We start from the raw sequence: 20,510 nt of genomic DNA, 5'->3' as shown, positions 1-20,510 counted from the left end.
ATACAACCTTTAAGGAGATAATTAAGGTTGGATGGGATCATAAGAATGGGGCACTAAGGATTGGTGTCCTTACAAGAAAATGAAGAGACACTAGGAGTGTGCATAGGTAAAGGGAAAGCCACAGGAGGGTACAGGGAGAAGGCAGTAGTCTGCAGCCGATGAGACAGATATCACAAGAAACCAGCCCTGCCAGCATCTTGAATCTTGGACTTCCAGGCTTCAGAGCAGTGGGAAAATAAATTTCTGTTTTTTGAGTCATCCAGGCTGTGGTATCTTATTATTAGCCCTAGCACCCTAATACAGAGAGTGTCCTTCCATTCACTAGTTCATCCTGTTCTGTGTTTCTGCCATACTTCCAATTCCATCCCATTAGATGTCCAAGGTACACTTGCTGCATTCTGGCTCTTCAAAACATCCATTTATCCCTTATATCCTAACCTGCTTTCATGACTGCAAATCATTTCCATGATTCCACCCATGAAATATATTGATACTTTATCTCAAACCCTAGAAATTTACCAAGTGACTGGCTTGCCTATTTTAGCCCCTAAAACTTGCAAAGATGGTCATGAACTTGTAGAAACAAATAACTAACAAACCATGAAGTTCTGATTACCTCTCATGATTCCTTTTGAGAAAAAGTGTCTTTGGGTGTTCCATTACAATTATGTCACCCCACCATCACTCTAGCCACAGCGGATTAGAACCAGGATGCTTCTGAGCAGAAGGCAACTAGCAGTGGAACAGCCTATCATGCTGCCTTTGAAGGATGCTCCTCACTCGATAATGACTAACTGAGCCCATCAGATTTTGGTTCTAAGAAAGTTTGAATACAAGACACATAGAGAATCTCAAGTGGAGTGAGGGAATACATAGAGGTGACAGTAGGCAGGGGGCATGAGTAGCAGACATAAAGTAGAAAGGGGGAGGGAGAAAGAAGCAGCTGGTTGAAGCAGAGGAAGTAGAGAGAGAAGCCAAGGTGGAACCTGATTATAAGACCACAGGAGCAACACTGAAATATGACATATTTTAGTTCTCCAAGATTGCCCAATTCTTCTGGGATTCATTTAGTATAGTAGAAAACAGGTTAAGGGCATTGACCTTGTGAGCAGACATGGGTTATGCTTCTAGCTGTGCAAATAATTCATGTATGTACTTATCCCCTCTGTGACTCAGTTTCCCTGGTAAAATGGGAGGGCAATAAGTATACTTCCCTCATGGGATTGCTATGAAGATTCAGCAACACAGGGCTTGTAAAGTTCTTACTATATTGCTTATACTTTGCAAAAGCTTAACATGTTAGCTATTAGTATTATTATCATCATTATTATAAATTGTGTATATGTATTAAAAACTCCCATCTGATGAAGTAAATAAAAGTGTGGATCTGCTTTTTCCAATCTGAAAGATATAACACGTAGTTATTATGACATAATGAATAACTCTGCTCAAAAACATATTTCTACTTTGGAGGGGTTTGGTGGGAATTAAGGCATACAGTTTCTAATCTTCAAATGCTTCTTTTTGTCCAAACAAAGGGGGTCTTATGTTGAAAACGTTGATATTCCCCAAGATTATCTGGCTAGATGATAAGAAGTACTCTAGGCAAGTCCTAATATGGGAAATGTCATTAAACTCACTGCTCTTCATTTCCTCCTCCCAAGGTTATGTATTCTTAGAGGGGATATTTTCTGGGATGTAGACATTCCTCCTAGGACTAGGTCTCGGAGGGAAATTACAATCTAAGTAGCAAGGTTTCCTCAAACTATTCTGGAGAAGTCAGCAGAGGTAAATGTGGCTATTTAATAGGAATGATGGAAACCCAGTTCAAATTAGCTTGATGGGCTGGTTCATGTGGCTCAGGTAACTGAAGGAAGAATTGTAGGAATCAAAACCTTGGGACAGAAATGGGACCCACAGGACTCTCTTTCCACAGGTCTCCAAGGTTTCACTGGCTTTATTCCTTCTACTGTCTTTAGCCACCTGAGGTGCTGTGCAGCAATGATTACCCAGAGTGCCAGGTGACATGGTCTGGATAGGACTAGTAGGAAACAGAGGAAAGGTGGTCCTCCAAAGGAGTATTGGCCAGATAGAAAACACCTGTTTACTAGAGTAATTCACCTGACATCCCACAGTTAGTAAAAGGCAGAAGCTTGAACCAAAGTGTTCTATGTCCATCTCATGCTCTTTCTTTGATCATACTGATGTTGATTACTAAGTTCTTTTGTTTTCAAGTCATAGAAATAATAATTCTGATAGTAGCAGTTATGCCTCCTTGTTTTAAGCATAGTAGGCATTCACTACAGATTGAGTTACTTTTCCTTTCTGTCAAGAATTTCCAAACTTGAGTACCTCTTGCTGTTTGACCTCGCACAGTGATTCCCTGGGGGGTGCATATCAGTATGAATGATGCATTGTTAGTTCATTGTTCATAGTCACAGAAATGAGATGAAGGTTACATTTCCATCTTAAGTTCTATTGCACATGAGTTACTTCCCTACTGTTCCCAGCTCCATGCAGTCCAGTAGGACCAAATGACTTGTTCTGGTCAAAAGGCTATGAGGTGAAATGATATAGATCACTTCTAAGTGGCAGCAAGAAGAGTGAGTTCTCATGGCTTTCTAAATGATGGGAACTTTCCTGAGTCTGACTTTGTGCAAGCAGAGTCCTATCTTCCCTATACCCCATTTCTCTGCTAACTAGTACTGAACCTCCAGCATAAGAAATAAAACTTTGATGTATTAAGCCTCTGAGACCTTTGGATGTATTTAGTATTGAAGGAGAGCCTACCATCTCCTGGAAGTGGAATGCTATGTTAAAATAAATTGTGTAGTGTTCATTTAATGGTTGGCAACACCTGGTTAGCAGGCTGATATCATAGGTGGGAAAGACAGCAGTCCATGTCATGCAGTGGTGAAACATTTGGTGCAAAAATTTAGGACTAAGATTATATACTTAAAGAATTCATGGTTCTAGGGGAAAGTGTTAGTAGTTTATTTTGGTAATCATTTGCTGCACTTGGAAAGAAAGAAAGAGAAGGAAGGGAGGGAGGGAGGGAGAGAAGGAGGAAGGAAGGAAGGAAAGAAGGAAGGGAAGGAGGGACAAAGAAAGGAAGAGAGAAAGAGATGGCTGATTTTCAAAGTAGAAATACAAGGAAATAGAAGCTTCCAGAAATCCAAGACTTTTCATGGTGGAAAGGCCAATTAAATTTTGTGCCCAAAGAAAGAGATGAAGTTAAGAAAGCATTTGAGGGATGGTTCATTCAAACCAAATATTTTTGGAAGGAATCAGATTAAGGGTGTGACCTTCATTCTTACTTAAAACCTTTCAGTGGTTTAGAATTTCTCAAGGAAAATATTAGATAAATGATCTGGCTTTACCATTAACTACTTCAGAGTGGCTCAAACATATTGAGAGAGGTTTGGGGATAAAAAAGCAAATGTAGCGGGTCTGAGATCTGTGTCTCCAAAGAACCCTGGTGGATATATTGAAACATGGAAATGATTAAGTCAGATAGACAGTGCAGCTCTGAAGTCTTAAGAAAATTCTACTTCCAGGAAAGCTATAAACTTGGAGTAAAAAAGCTTGTGAGCCTTAGGAAATTAAAATTACCCATGTACCCACAGTTTCCTATGCTAAGAGAGTGGGTTGAAAAACTGTGTATCCCCTAATGAGGTTGAGGTATGCATGCTTCAAAATATTGTAAAGGATGCCTCATCCTGCTTGTAACCACCTGCCTTCACCTGCCTTACATGGGAAGTTGGCTAGATGTAAACTTAATTTGATCTTCAACTTTTTACATTAATGTCGGGGTACGCGGGTTGCCATTGAGGCTTTGGGGTGATGCAAAGAGCGAAGGAGGAGGAGGGAGTCGCCGTGGAGGGTGCTCAAAAGAAGTCACTTTAATCTGCATAAAGCTGTGCTTTTCATCTTGCCACAGTGCTAATTCATGGTTACATAAGTATTGAAGACGTGCATGCGAGTGGTCTTCATGGCCAGGTGTCCGGCCTTCAAGGCTCTTATCTAGCTCCTTACTCATGGGTACAACACGCTGTGTTTTCCAAGTTTCTCAAGGCCAGACATATCCAGGGTGAAGCAGCGGACAGCTGTCCTTATAGAACAGTAGGGAAAGCTGCTGGGGTGGCGGGTGGGTTCCTTACAATCACTTCAAAGGAAATAGGTTACTTTATATATGGCCACCTTGCCCAGTAAAGATTAGGATATGACCATCTAGGAACATTCCAGCTTAATGGTGTAACTCTGAATGTTGTTAACTTTGAACCAATAGAATGTGAATTATATTAATACCATCCAGGTCCCAGCTGGAAGAAATATCCAACTTGCCACAGTGTCACACTTCTTATGGAACAATCCATGACTTGCGCTTTCTGAATTGCTCTAAGAAATACTGAAATATTAATGAGCAGAAGATATCTGGGAATGGTCAAGATAGAGAAAGACTGACCAATTCAGAGATTCAGTTTGCATACCACTTTTCCAACTTTTTTAGCTTCCTTTTTCCACTTAGCCTTTTGAGGAAATAAATGCTGTAGTTTATAAATGTTTAATATGTGGTTGTGTGGTTTCTTGAATGCATATTGCTAATCAAAAACTCATATGTTTGTTGTGATTCAGGTAAAGCAGAACTTGAAACTAAAATTGGAAACTCAATTTCAACTGAAGGCATATTCTCTGATTCCCATTTTGGATGTGGTCAAGGAGCACAATAGAGAAAATACAAGAACCTCAAAGAATGTGGTGCCAGAGGTCACATGGAGAACAAAGGAATTAGGAAGCTTTGCCCAGAGACCAGAGTAAGGCCCTAAAAAAAAAAAAAATCCTCTTACCTCCAGTGTAGGGGGTCTTCATGCCATCTGACCAGTGTGATTCAGAATTACTGGACTCAGTGTCTGCCAGGTATCTCTCCATCCTTCCTATCTGAATAGAGTGCTTACTTGTGGCTACCTTGTACCTCTCTACTATTGTATATTGGGTATGTTAAGGGAAGGGATTATAAATAATCTGTATGTTCGTTTACACTTCACAACAAAAGGATTACATTTGGATCAGTAGTAGAGATAAGACAACTGCATAAAACCTAGAGATTTGGAACTTGGAACTGGATGTAGTAACTGAAGGAATCTTTGGAGATGGATTGATTATGTTCTGTGTTAAGAAGGCTAAGATTGTTTCAGTAACCACAAGGGAGACTGTTACAGAAACACTGACTGCTCACCAAATATCCCTGCACTTGCCCACGTTTCCCAGCCCCCTTGCATAGAGCCATGGGACTTGCTCTGGCCAAGGGGCCATGAGCACTGTGGGGTAAATGGCAGAATTTCCAGAATCTCCTGCCTGGCCTTAGTCCATTTACGTACCCGTAGGTGTTCACCGCTGCAGCCTCCCGGGCAAGGGGTGGAGAGAAAACGGCCATTATCTCCTTCCGTTCTTCCCTGGAATGTAATTGGTCTGGTGTCTGCCGGTCTCCATGGACCTACCAATGGAGTTCCTCCCAGAAGGGGCAGTGGGGGGAGGCGTTGGGGGGAAGGAGAGTGCACCGAAGAGAAAGAACACGAGTTGCACCTGGAGGAGATGGAGGGTGCTGAGCTTAGTCAGCAAATTTAAGCAAGCTGTGAGCAATAAAAACGGTTTCTCCCAGCCTACACTTTCCGTCTCCTTGAGTTTCATCGGTTTCATAGGGGACTCGCCCCGGACTGGGAACAAACACCCTTCTCCCTGGAGCTCCAGCAGAAATGATGCCCATTACCTCCAGGCTGAAGCGTAAGGGCAGACCCAAATTCTCCAGGCATTATTCATCCCTGTTGTAGTAGTTCCTCACCTGGCCTCCGGGTGAGCAGGTGGAACAGAGCCACACCTTTTCCCAACTTCCAAACCAGTGTAACAGGAAAGTAACCATTGTTGTGGGAAGCTGCCGGGACTTCAGTTAGTTTGTTCTCAGCATTAACTAGCCTGTCATGACTAATATGAACTCTACAACTGCAAAACTGACCTGCATTTTAGATAACAGAAATCTCTTATGGTAGCATATTGAGATGTACATCGCAAAACTATGGGGAAAACAAAATATTATTATGGCTAACTAAAACATTCTTACTTTTGCCATTTGACCTTACTCCTCCCTCAGACATTTTTCAGTACTTAAATATTAAAGCTAGGCAGTTGTCTAGAAATGTGCTATTTTGCCATTATGGTATCATCCTAATACTTCTCTCATACATATCAAGATTTCTCTGGGTATTATCCCATTCTGCTTGGACTCTCAGCCTTCACCTGTAGAAAGCACCCTCCCCCCATCCAAGCCTAGACGACAGCAAACCCAACATTCACAGGGTCCTTTAAGGCAGTACAGAAATGAGCAATTGACTTGGGAGCATCAGACACAGGTGAGGAGCATGAGTCATGTTTGTGATCAGGCCACTCTTTCACTTTTCGCATTAGCTGCTTATACACAAAGGGGCACATGGAGGAATCCTGCAAACAAATCTGCAGGCAGCTGTAGTGTGAAGAGCTGAAATGGAGGTTGAGTAGAGTGTGCAAAATATCAACACGATGTCAATCAGAATGAGTAAAGAGACACCCATCACAGACGCCTCTGGTTTGCAATTACCAGGAAAAAGCTCTGAGCAAAGAAAATCTGGGACCTAGGAAACAAAAAGACAGATTTAACACACTAACATTCTCAGTAAAGGGCAATTGTTCTTACATAGGAATTTTAAATGGTAAAGAAAGTTAAGTATTATCCCAAACAACACAAGGATAATCATGGATATAAAAGGAATGCAAAAGGTACACTTTCACAGCACTTCGGGAAGAAGTAAATCTTTTAATATATTGAGCATATCTGTTCTAATGATAATATACGTGACTTATTTTAAACAAGTTAATTTTTTCACTCTGATAAGTAATTTTAAAGCTGTTTTAAAAATTTTAGAACATAAGATAAATTTTGGCAACCAGTACCTTTTGATTAGGCAGGAGCACTCTGGGTTTATGTCTCAGCCTCATATTAAGTGGGGATAGTTTTCCGCTATAAAGAAGGACAGTGTATGTATATTACACATTCAGGCATATATATACATATATATATGATTTTTTTTCTACCTCACAACGTAGAATATACAAATAAAACTTGGCTAGGTAATCACTGATGTCATTCAAAAGTCATGATTGATAGGGAAGAAAAACTGAAAGGGAACACCAGCTGAGCAAAGGTATCCAAATTCATTTTAAACTTTAAAAAAGAATTTTTAAAATCATAAGCTTATGAAACACTTAGGTCTTGGTCTTGGCTAATACTTCTGTTTGTGGTTGTAGAATGGAGAAAAGAAGAAAGAAAAAAAGAATAACAATCAATAACTCAGAAAAAAGGAAAGTCCACAAAGCTTTTAAAGGGATCAGGATCAAAAAGGAAATGAAGAGTATTACAGTGAAAATTTGCAGAAAACTTTTCTTTTAAAAAATTCACAGTTGGTTCCACTGTTCAAGTCATGCCCATGATTAGCTATACCTTTGAAGATGTCCCTTTATTCCTTTTTTTAAATTGAGGTATCATTGATATACAATCTTATATTGGTTTCAAATATACAATGCAGTGGAAGGTGTCCCTTTATATCTGATCAAAACTCACAATAACCTCAGATCATTTTGGTGTACTTTAACTTTTTGGATAACTTCCTATGTGAAATTCATAATTCATAAAATATTTTCAACTATGGTTGGACTATGTCATTCATTCATTCATTCTTCTATTCAACAAATATGTATTGAACTCCTATGATGTTCTAGGCACACTTCTAAGTGCTTGGCACAGTAATGAACAAAACAAAATTTCCTACCACATGTTACTTACATTCTGTTGAAGAGAGAGACAATAAACAGATATGTAAATAAATATATAGTACTGTGTCAGTGTTGGAAGACTTTTGGCAACTTTAAGGTCTCTGTGAAATATATGATAAAAAGATTGCTTTGAAATATTTAATGTTTTCTTCTTTCAGTAAGTAAGGTAACTAGATAAATACATGTAAGAAAACATCAAGTTGTCCAATTTGATAAATAGCAATTTATGTATAATCCCATCCTGTCATCCTGTGATCTTATCAATTTGATAATCGAGAGGCAAGTACTGTATTTGATATCTTGCTTTTCTCACATTTTGTATTTTTTTCTTTTTAATAGTCTTCAAAACATTTTAATAGCTACAGATATTATAGACTACATATGATTTTAATACTTCCATTATTTTTGAAAATTCTATGATCATAAATTCAGTTTATGTACATAAATCTTTATCTGCATATCTGATTATATGCTAAGGATAAGATGCATAAGGTAGAATTATTGGGTTTATATGCATGTATATTTTATCACAATTGACATATGTTGTAAAATAGAAATGTAAAAATGGTTACATTTTTTCACTATTATTGCAATAATATGAATATTAAATAGATTTAAAACCTCAGTCAAAACTGCACCTCAGTGTTCTTTTAAATTACATATATCTGTTTATTGTTGAGGTTGATTTTTTAAAATAGGGTTATTATGCATTCACCTTTTTAGTGAATTCTTTGTCATTTGCTCTTCCTTTTTCTCCTCTTAAACTGTGAATGGGTTTTTCTTTTGATGTGTGAGATATTTTATTCATGAAACATATATGTTGCAGTTTTTTCCAAGTGGCCATTTATACTTACGCTTTTATGATATTTTTACATCAAAAATATTTTTATGCACAAGAACATGATCTTTTTTCTTTGTGATCTTTGTTTTGTGATTTGCTTTCTGTTATTGATTTGTGATTTTTCTTCTGTGATTGCTTTATGTAGTGCTGTAATCTATGTGAAATTAATTTTGGTGCGAGGAGGCTTTAATTTGAGCCTGTTCCAAACAGTTCATTTTATTACCCCAATTTGTTAATAAAATAATCCATCCTTTTCCCCATAGGTCCGTGATACTTTCTAATCTGTTAAATTTACACACACACACTAACACACGGGTCTGTTTCAGAGGTTGCATTAATCGGTTTGAAAGATTCTGTTTTTAAGGTTGATTCTGTGTGCTTGTGTTTGTGTGTGACGGTGCCACTACTTTTTGTCTCAAATGTTACAAAATTACAATAATTCTCTGTATTGTCTTGACGGAACAGGAGAGAGCAACAGTGTGGAGGCATTTAGGACCCAGGGGAAAGCCCGTCTCGGTATAGAAGGAGTCTCGGGCGCACACCCCTCCCACCATAACCAGAGCCCCGTGGAGCCTGAGCTCTCATTCACAGCCTTCTAGAGAAATCTGAGCCCGAACCTGCCAGAATAGGCGATCTCACCCACTCAGCTCAGCAGCGAAGACACCTGCAGAAACACATTCCCAAAGCAAGGCTGAGCGGCCGTGTAAAGGTATTTGTTGCCTTTTTTCTCCTTTCTGTGTTTGCCGCGCCTCCTTGCCTTTCCCTCCCGTTCTTGCGATACCATGGCTGCGGCGTTTCAGCACTTCGGTGCGTGGACAGCTCCCATCTGCAATCCCTCCGCACTCCATCTCTCCCGCACCCCTCTCCACGCCTTCGCGGTACACCCTTCGGCCACCGGCGCCACGCAGCCTGCCCTCCTTTACCCCATCTGCACCCCCATTTCCACCATCACCGTCATGCTCTGCCACCACCAGCGCCGTAACTAAAGCCAACACAACTGTGTTTGTCACTCAGACAAAGCCCGAGGTCCGCAGGGTTGAGGAAAGGAGCCCAAGTTTTTCAGGCATAGGAAGGAAAGTTCAGATGGAGGACACCCCGAAAACAAAGAGAAGCCTGCCTGAGAGAAAGGGAAGGTGAAGACAGGAGAGGGAGACCCTAGGCAGAGGGGGCAGATGGGGTAATTGCCAGACACCAGCAGTTAGCCAGCTGCCTTTCCGCAGATTAGAGATTCTTTAGTTCAGGAAATTAACATGGCCTGGAGTATAGTGTTATTCCAGTAAAACAGACACAGAAGCTCAATCCGTGTTTCTGGCTTTCCAATGGAGAATCACCAGGAAGCAGGGTGGGGGTGATTGATGACTCATATTCACCCACACGCGGTTTTTCTTCCTAAGGGTTTATTGCAGAAACTCTGGAATTAAGTTTTTTACTGAAATGTCTTGTAAAATGGAGACCCCAAAGATTAACTCTGTAGCCAGAGTGAAAAAGTGATGGTGATGATAAAAATCTAACAAACGTGGCTCTCACTGGAAAGTGTAATTTGTTTAAATGTCTCTTCCTGTCTACTTATTTCAATTTTCCAATTGGAAACCTCTCTTTGAAGCAGAGAGATAGATCCTTTCCCCAAATGTCCAAAGTAGTAATGATATTCAGAGCAGATGGTCTGGCTTTGTTCATTCCTAGTCAAGGACTGACTCAGATTTGGAGGGCGAAATTTTTGTGTGCTTTCTCAGTAATCAGGCGATAACATCATTTTCCTATAATAGTGAAGGGTACTAGAGTGCAGAAATCGAAAAGGCATTTTATATAACTGTTCTAACCAAGCTCTGCTTTTAGAGTGCTATCATTTTCTATGTCAGCTGAAGGGAAGTTGGAATATCTTTCAAATATCTTAAAGGTCCAAGCCCAAGTCACAGCTCCTCTTTAATTTAGCCAGTATCTTCTGTTTTATAAGACCTAACAAATATCAGAAAATAAGTGCCTGAGCATGTCATAAATAAAAATATTTTGGTAAGTACCCATTTAATCAATTATTACTGAATAACTAGCTATTGGGATTTTTTAATCATAAAATCAACATTCTAATTAAAAATGAGATGGGTCATATTTAATATGGGGAAACAATATCATGTCACATGTAACAATCAGGTTTAAACCAGAGGACAGAAAAGGTTCATTTAAAAATCACCCTTGAACATTTATTCTGCCTCTTTAAAAAGAAAAAGACTCAGTAAGTAAATGGAAGCAAGTTTTATCTAAAGCAGCTTTACCAATCATGAGACACATTGTCAAAAATAAAGAATAGTCACAAACAAGTATCCTAAAGAAATTTTGAGGAAAAATTCACACCAAATACTCTCCTTGAATGAAGAATAGTGGAACTTATCAAAAGTTACTTACTGCTATTAATTACATAAATATTGGCATAATTCTATATGCCTCTAAAATTTACTCACTTTTGAACTGAAACCAAGACAACTAGTGAAAATATTTGGTGAAATGGATTTTAGAGAGGAAGAAAATATGATCATCTACATACTGTTCTTTGACTGGTAATATCCGTAGTAAGCAGGAACTCTGAAGTCCCAAGCAATGAGATTCTTAAAACTCCTGTATCTGTCTGCAGCAAATGGTTCAGCCCAGACAAATTAAAAAAGTGTACATATTGCCAGTTCTAGCTGCTTCAAACCAGAAACTCACTGAATTCCAGAAACTCTGCCAGGAATCCTCAGCCTCCAATGCGGCTGTCTTCCTGTGCTTCATACAATTTCCTGAGGCTGGAAAATTCAAAACAGTGCTGCCTCACTGAGATTTACAGGCATCTGTCTCAGAAGTGATGCCTCGCTCTGCCTGATATGCTGAGCTTGGTGTTTTTTATAGGCTGTTGCTTATCCTGGCTTTCTCTTTTATTTATTTTTTCTATCAAGACTATTTTACTTTTTTCATATTTTCAATAACAGACCCTTCTCGTTTTTATTATGGATTTAAAGGTGAATGGGAAGCATGTTTTCCAGCAGAGGGGGATCATACACTTTTGTAGACATTCTCGCAGAGGGGCACACCCTTTAGAATCATGGAGTATAAAGCTGTAAGGTCCTTCATTTTCCAAAAGGGAACCTGAAACTCTTCAGAACTGGTGGCGGTGTCTGCTCACTTCTGTAGGCTTTGCAAAAGGTACACCTTGTTAATCCTGAGAAGTCTATTCATGGCTTTATACACTCCTTGGGAGCACAGCCATCCTTAGTAAGTAGATTCAGGCTGACTTGGGTCTTTTCTGCTTTCCTGTTACGTGGTGACTCAGAAAGAGGAGGCAACACAGCAGGATGGGTATACAAAATATGAAGTTTAGTCATATGCAGTTAGCCCAGAAATACCCCCTCAACATTGCAAAGAGAGACCTTTTCCCCATTACATCCTTCTCCCAAATTTTTCTATTTGGATTATTATTCATTTTATCCAGATTTCACTGGGATATGTTTTTTCCAGAAGATCCACAGTATGAATTACTATAAGTCTGCAGCCCCTAATGTCAGACCCAAGTGTTATATCTCTCTAGAGAAAACTGCACTTAACTTCCAATCCAAGTTTTTCATAGCTTAAGGGAATTTTTTCTTTGGTTTGATTCTTCATGGATATGGAAACCAACTGGTCACTCTCCTCCCAATTAAAAAAAAAAACTCTTTTATTCAATTAATAAATTCATTATTCTTCACTGCCTTTGCTGCCTCTCAGAGCCCTTTATCATACCTTCTGGGGTCAGGTAACCCAGGTAACACATTATATATTATCATGTGACAGGGAATATCAGAGAAAGATTTCTGTCTTGGGAGACTAATTTTCTTTGAGATTTTCTTCCTCTTGATTTCTGAGCTAGCAGGATTTGCCCATACGTGTTTGAGATGTTCCTGGACATTTCTGGTTTCTGTACATGTTTAGCCAAATCCCCAATTCATAGATATTGTGCTGACTGCTCTCTACATTTCTTCTCCTTAAAATCACATTGCATCAGTTCAACTCCTGTTGTTGTTCAAATTTCTTACATCAAGTTCCATACCTTTACATGAGTCAAGTACATTGTGTATTCAATGTCCATTATTTTGTAGTTTGGGAAGATGTAGGAGGGAAGTTGTTGCTTTGGGAATGGCGGTTGGGGCTCAAAACACAGGTTCTATGACTAAAAGGCCTGATGTGTGGTCACAATAAAACAAAAGGAATAAAACGTGAGATTCTTCTCTTTCCTTTTTCTTTTCTTCCTTCCCTTTCTCCCACCTTCTATTGCTTCCTCCTGCCTTCCTTTCTTCATTATTTCTGATTTATATAGAGAGCACACAAGCATATGTGAAAACAATTAATAGGGTGATCTGATAAGTTTTTATGAGTGCTGCTACTCTGAAAGGAATGAACACATTATTGGAGAAAGGCTTTTATTCTACTCTTGGGCAAAGTAGCACTGCTCTCCACAGACTGTGTGAGCTCTGACCTCAGGTAATTAACCTACCTTCTCAATCCTCTTGATTCATTGCGAAAATCCTGTAGACCTAGTGCTTCTTAAAGATAAATGTGCATACAAATTGCCTGGAGATTCTGCTCTGCACTCAGCATGTCTGGGTGGGTCCTGACATCCTGCATTCCTAACAAGCTCATGGGTGCTGTTGGTGGTTCTGAACCCTGGACCATGATTTGAGAAGCAACAATAAAGAACAGTCTTCCTCTTTTTTAATATTCCCACAGTTATGTCTCATTATTAAATAATGACACTCACACTTAAACAAAATAAAAACTGCTCCAAGTTCTGAGGCAATAGTTCAGATAGTTCAGAAATCATAGCTTTAGTTGAGGAGAAAGTTATACAAATAGCCCCTTTCCTCCCACCTCATTCATCTGTACCTGGCTGTGTTTCACTTTCACCAGGTAGTTTTTATAACTGATTTCTGTTGCTGTCATCGTCTGCCCCTTCACATCCAGAAGGGTCCCAGTCACATAGACATGACGGGGAAAACCCCGAGGGTAGAAGGGGACAAGTGGATTTAGTGGCAGTCTTTGGGTGAGCCCTGCCTTTCTTATATTCCTCCAGATCCTGTTTCTCAAAAAGGGGTCTATTATTAGAGAAAGTCCCTTGATGACAGAAGAGTCAAGTGTTTGTTTCTTCCATGCCCATTGATTCTTTTAAGAAGCACAACTAAAATTAAATTTTAAATTGGGGCATTGACTGCCAATGTCTTCTTATGGGGATACTTTAATGACATTGAAAAACATTCCAGTTTAATTTTCTGTGTCTCATTCTTTTCCCTATAGATTGTCTGTATTTAAAACACAATGAAGTGTAAGGTAAACACTACTTCAATTAAACACTTTTCTACCTAAGATAGAGAGGAGGCAGAAAATCTCATGCTGTCCTTACAAGTTGTCTTTCTCTTCAACTTCTTGCATTATTTATTGCAAAGCAAACTTAAAAAAAGTATTTTTTTGTTGTTGTTCTAGAATTCAGAACACAATCCTCTGTCAAATAGGTCTACTTCTTCTGAGTCCCACCCTATTCTGATTTTGATCTGACATCTGATTTGGACGGAAGTTCTCAGTGTCTCTACTCTGATAGACCTCATTCCAATTTACTTTTATCTTTCTTAAGAGCAAGAGCAAATGGGAGTAGATGACTGTATGCTTAGTTGCTATTTTAAAGGGATCCGAGGGAGTCTATCTAATGAATATTTATGTGGTAAGGGTAAACCCAGGGCTAGGATTGACCTAAAGGTGATGGAAAGTTGACTGTGAGCCAGGGTCTAAATTCTGGTCATGCTGCACTTTCAGATGATTAAAGGTCTCTCCTTTATCCTTCTAGACTCTTCTTCCTGTCCTTGGTGTAGATAGTTCATATCTGCAAGTTGGCTAATGTTTGAGAGAAAGTCAGTGGGTTGGGAGCCAATCTGTGACTCACAGGACTCAACGTTCCTTCGCCAGCACTTAATGCAGAGAAGTCCTACAAGCTCTAATGTCCAATCTCAAACTCATCATTTGGAAAAAAGAGTCTTTTTTTGGTCAGCACCAAAAAATGTTGTAATCAACCAAACTCAGATACTTAAATGTAGGCTCCACTGGCAGTAAGGGAGCATATCATCTTTCAGGAAAGATCTCAAATAGAGTTGTACTAAAAAAGAAAGGTTTATGCTCACTGTGATTTTCAATTTCAGTCTAGATGTATCAACAGCATCTATTTTTATTTCATTCATTATAAAAATTCCTTTCAGCATTCCTAGGGGAAAAGCATATTCAGTTAAAAATCTTGAAGTGAGATTTTAGAAAGGTGAAGATCCATAAGGTTTAACCTAATTCAATATACATTTAAAATTTGGAAATATAACACACACACTGATGGATAAAGTACTTGATTAGATTTTCATGTGGAAAGTTTTTTTCCTGAGATTCATTTTTCATCTGTTTCTTATCAGAGAAGCCCATGAAACAAATATGGGTACAGCCTCTCATTTTATATTAATTAAAATTTATATTTATATTAATTTAAATTTATGTGTACTTAAAATTTTCTTTGTATTTCCAACGACATCCAGAAGCAATAAGTATTTGAGGTATTATTCATTAGTTGTTGTTCTTATTTTTCAAGCAATATTTAGGCTTTATAGATTTTACCTTCCTCATCATGACAATAATGTATCCTTTTCTTCCCAGGTCTGGCCAATGTTACAACATGACATCTTTAGGCTTGGTGAGGTGTGAGTGCCTGCTGTGTGAGCGAGTGATGGTGAGGGCGCCGGTACCCACAGTGATGTAGGAGAAGCATACTCTCAGAGGCAGCAAAAGGTCACAGACAAAACATGGGCTTTGGGTCAGGTAGACATGGGTATGAATCTTCATTCTAACAGCTATGCTTGAGCTATCTAAATCTTAGATTTATCCTTTCATCTAATAAGTTATAAACTAGCTTTAAGGGTTGGTGTGGAGATTAAATCACAGAACATCAAAGCACTAGGCATATAACAAACACTCAACAAATATTTGTTTGTTTTCTCCCCCATTTAACATGCTTATTATCTGATTTTAAGCTAAAAGTTTACTGGTTCCAGGCCTTTATTTACCTGGAGACAACAAAAGTATAATATCAACAAGAATAGTGCAGTAAATGTAAAATGGAGCTTTTCATTTCCAAAGCACTTCTACCTACATTATTCACATGATACTAAGCATTGCTCAGGGAATTCTCTTCTTTCTCCCTATTGCAGGATCATTGTAACAATGGAAAAAAAAAAGATAATTGATGTAAAATGCTCTGAAATAGTGCATATACACATGTACATATTTATAGACAAGACATGGCTATTATTCTAATTGTTTCCTACTACTTATTTATAATGTGTGTTTCAGAAGATAATGAAATGAATGAGAGCAATAGATTATGAAATAACCAAAATGGATTTGATTTGGATTATTATACTTCTTAAAATGATTTTTCCACTTAGACTCCTTGGTTCATAAATACTAGGGTGTGGGTATGTGTGCAAATACACTTTCTTAACACTGAATTCTGTATGAGGAAATATACAAACAGATTTTTTGCTAATGGAAACAAGATGAAATATGAATCTTGAATCTGTGGATGCCATGATTACAAATATCATGATATGGAGATTCTTCTTTCCTCCCCCTCAAGAAAAATACCACTACCTAAATTTCTAGTTCACCAGAAAAAGCATGGATTTGAAGTGGAAGCTAGTTTCTGCCTTGGGCTCCCCAGAGAGCATGGCAAGTTACTGTCCACATATTTGGAATGATCTCTAAATGAAGAATCATCTGGGACCCACCCAGCAATGGGAATGGTAGTTTCTGAGGCTCACAGGAATTTACCTAACTGCCCTTTTTGGTTGTCAAGCATTTCAAAGCCTAGGTCAAGCTTGGCAGTCAGCTATGAGTGGCAAAGTATCAAATAGAATGTCAGGGTCTTTGATGTGGTGTTTAATCAAAGGAAAATACATAAAAGAAGAGCAAAACATTATGCCTAGAAAAGGCATAGACAGCTAGATTTTAAATAACTTCAGTCATCTTCCAATGAAGAAACAAGAACAAGATGATAACTGGACATCTGTAATGAATGTTATGAAGCTACCTAAGAATGTCTGTTAACCCCTTAGTCATATATAGGTACGTAGAATTGTAAATGTGGAATGATTTTAGGGAAGCAGAGTGAGGTTCTGAGAGGGAAGGTGACTTGCTGAAGGTCATGTAAGTCTTAATTAGTAAATAGTAGAACCTCTCTGCTACATATGAGAGGCAGAACAGCATAGCAGTAAAGAGCATGGAAATGGAGAAAGATTATTTGCACTTGAATCCTGTTTCTTCTTCTTAGTAGCTATGTGACCTTGGGAAAGTCATTTAACCTCTCTATGCCTGAGTTTCTCATCTGAAAAGTGAGGAAAATAATATACTCATTTCATACAGTGGTTCTAAGGATTAAATAACATAATATATAAAAAGAGTATGCAAGTGCCCAGAATACCATATTTGAAGAATAAATGCAGTTATAAGTAATAAATTAAAACTATTATTATTATCAATACACCAGGACAGAAAATGTTTCCTACTTCATGTGATACCAAGTCCAATGTGTCTTTCCTTACTTGTTTGAATATTCAGAAAGGTTGAATGAGAATCAAGTCCGTGTGAACAAAAGATTACAGTAGATTAAAAATGCTTTGTCCGAGAGAAAATTCTTATATAGCACAGCATTTTTAGTGCCTTAGAAATTATCAGTTGAGGTTGTTATTTGATAGCAGTCTATTCAAATTACTGAAATAAAGGATTTGCCTTTAATGGAAAATATTTCATCCTAAGTATGAAATCCAGTAACCCTTCCTTGGGTATTCTCTGCAGAAACTTCTACTGTATGCTGAGCACAGAATAAAGATACAGATTGAGGCAAATTTATTTCAGATATTACAGATTAGAGGTATAGCTGTATGCATCACGAAAATTGCAACCTCAACTTTCCCCTTGAACCTGTAGTAATTTATCTCAGAAACATTGTTGAGTTCCCTGAACTGTAAGGTAAATAGCTTGCTCCCAGCAACTTTAAATCTGTAGGGGACAAGCCACTGCTATAACATGCTCTAAGCACCCTGTGCCATGGCTTGGAACAGTGAAATTCTCCCAGCATGCTTCAGGGAGGCAGTGGTTTGAAGTACAATGTGCCTAGGCTAAGTTGTTCTAGGATAGAAAAATACTTTGTAGATGAGGAAGGAAATTAAAATCAGCTGCAACACCATCATTTAAGAAAGATAGTCCTAGAGGTACCCAAGCAGAAGGGGAAACTACTTACTCATTGAAACAACATTTTGACTACTCTGTTTATTAATTTATTCTATATGGATTTATTGAGCGCTTACTTCATGGCAAGCACTGTTCCAGGCACTGAGGCTCACAAAGATAACCCTCCTTGTGCCAGGCTCTGTATTGGGGATACACAGATGAATGAGATCCAGCTCTTCTCTGCAAAGAGTTCAGAGTGAAGAGAGATGAAAATGGCAATAAAATGTGATGTAGTTGGGGCTGTGGGGCTACCAGGGACCTCTGAAGGCCAGGGAGGGTTTCCTAGAAAAAAATGATTCCCCAGGATGACACCTGAAGGGCAAAGAGGAGTCAATCAGTGGTCATTACAGGCAGAGAGAGCAGCTTTTGCCAAGGCCCACACTGGTGAGAAGTCACTGCACGGGGTTCAGTGTGGCTGCATGGCTGGACAGTAAGTCTGGAGAGACAGGTAGGGGTTGGAAGGTGAAGCCATGTTACATAATTTTATACTTTATCCTGGGATGACTGGAAGCTATTGATCAATGCCAATCAAGGTGTGACATGCAGATTTCAATTGTAATACAGAGAATGGACTGGAAAAGGGCACGATTGGCTGCAGGGGTACTGTAGGGAGAGTGCTGCAGCACTGAGCAGATGAGGGGTGGTGGGGTCTAAACCAGGCAGTGACAATGGACGAACAAAACTGGGCAGATTTGAAATACATTATGGAAGTAATTGTCTGGAAGTGGGCCATAAGGAAGAGGGCAGAATAATGTTGACCCCAGGTTTCTAGTGTGGGAAACTGCACAGAAGATGATCAGTCACTAAGAGATGGAGGTGGGGAAGCAAATTCAGGATGAGGAACTATGATTAGTTGTTTTGAACATACTGAATCTGTGGTGTCTTGGGGACATCTAAGTGAGGGTGTTTAGTAGGCAGTTGGCTGTATAGCCTGAAGACCAAGACAGGGCTATGGACTGAAGTTATAGTACATGTAGTGGTTAAATCATGGTGCAGGATCTTGAAAAGCACCACACTGTAGTAGTGAGGATGGAAAAAGAAGACTGAACAGGAATGGACAGAAGGCCAGGAGAAAAATCAGGGTGTCTGGAATAATAGGGAAGCATGAGAGCATGAGACAATGGGAGAGAAAGTTTTAAGAAGGGTGAAGTTATCAACATCAAATACTGATAAAGGTCACCCATAACAGGTGCTGAAATTTGTCTATTGGATGTAGCAACAAAAAGGTAACTCACTAGTAGAATGATCATCTCTCTGGTTTGCTTGGAATTATCCCAGTTTATGCCTTGTTCCAGCATCATTATTATTATTAGTGCCCCTTAATGTCTAAATTTGGATAATAAGTTATATCATCATCCTGGGATCTTTGGTTATTGAGAGAAAAGATAGATTGCAGTATGTGTAGGGATGAATTGGAAAAGAGAGACATCGAGCAACTTTTTGAAGGGGTGTGGTGAGGCTATTAGGGAATTTTAACATCAGATGGGCATTGAACTAGATGGATTTTAAAGTTTCTTCAAATCCTGGGAATAGTTCATAGCATTATTTTCCTTTACTATTCTAAGTCCTTAAAATCAGTGAGAATCAAGGCTCTGTTCTATTACTGGTTTTGAAACATTACAGAGCTAAATGCTATTTTCTTACAAATTACTTTACAAAGCTAACATTTTATAAATAAAATTTTTATTATTCTGTTTCCTTGAAAATGGTCCTCATATCCTCAATATCATGAAGGCAATATAAAGCTGAAATGTGGAGTTGATTGTCTCTCTTAAAAAATAGCTGGTAGTTCTATGTGATCCAGCAATTCCATTTCTTGCTGTTTATCTGAAGAAAATAAAACACTAAGCTGAAAATACATACATGCACCCCTATGTTCATTGCAGCATTATTTACAATAGCCAAGATAAGGAAGTAACCTAAGTGTCCATCAGTAGGTGAATGAATAAAGATGTATAGGTACACAATGGAATATTACTCTGCCATGAAGAATGAAGTCTCTCCATTTGCAATGACATGGATAGACCGAGATGTTGTTATGCTGATTGAAACAAGTCAGAGAAAGACAAATATCATATGACTTCACTTGCATGTAGAATCTAAAAACTAAAAGGAATGAACAAGTAAAACAGAAACTAACTCATAGGTCCCGAGAACAATGTGGTAGTTGCCAGAGGGAAAAGGAGTGGGAGGTGGGCAAAGTAGGGGACTGGGACTAAAAGGTACAAACTTCTAGTTATTAAATAAAAAGACACGGGGATACAATGTACAGAATAGGGAATATAGTCAATAATATGTAACAACTTTGTATGGTGACAGGTGGTAGCTGGATTTATAATGGGGATCACTTTGTAATATATATAAATGTTGAATCAATATGTTGTATGCCTGGAACTAATATAGTATAGTATGTCAACTATACTTCAATAAAAAATACAATGTAACAACAACAAAAAAGAAATAACTGGTAGTTCTAAATTAAGCAGAAGAATCA

At 38.6% G+C, this 20,510-nt stretch overlaps 1 protein-coding gene across 1 annotated transcript in view; it reads left to right on the top strand.

Moving 5' to 3' along the window:
• The first annotated feature begins 9,174 nt into the window (after positions 1 to 9,174).
• The window catches only part of CLVS1 (clavesin 1), a 158,320-nt gene continuing 146,984 nt past the window's right edge, over positions 9,175 to 20,510 (top strand). The window contains exon 1 of the mRNA XM_036907535.2: positions 9,175 to 9,410. The gene's annotated coding sequence lies outside the window, so the exon portion shown is untranslated. The remainder of the gene's footprint in view (positions 9,411 to 20,510) is intronic.

The sequence above is a fragment of the Manis pentadactyla genome, chromosome 3 (assembly GCF_030020395.1).
Source record: "Manis pentadactyla isolate mManPen7 chromosome 3, mManPen7.hap1, whole genome shotgun sequence".
NCBI classification, from domain to species: domain Eukaryota; kingdom Metazoa; phylum Chordata; class Mammalia; order Pholidota; family Manidae; genus Manis; species Manis pentadactyla.
The sequence above is the reverse complement of the archived record's forward strand: the minus strand, read 5'-3'. Positions and strand labels throughout refer to the sequence as shown.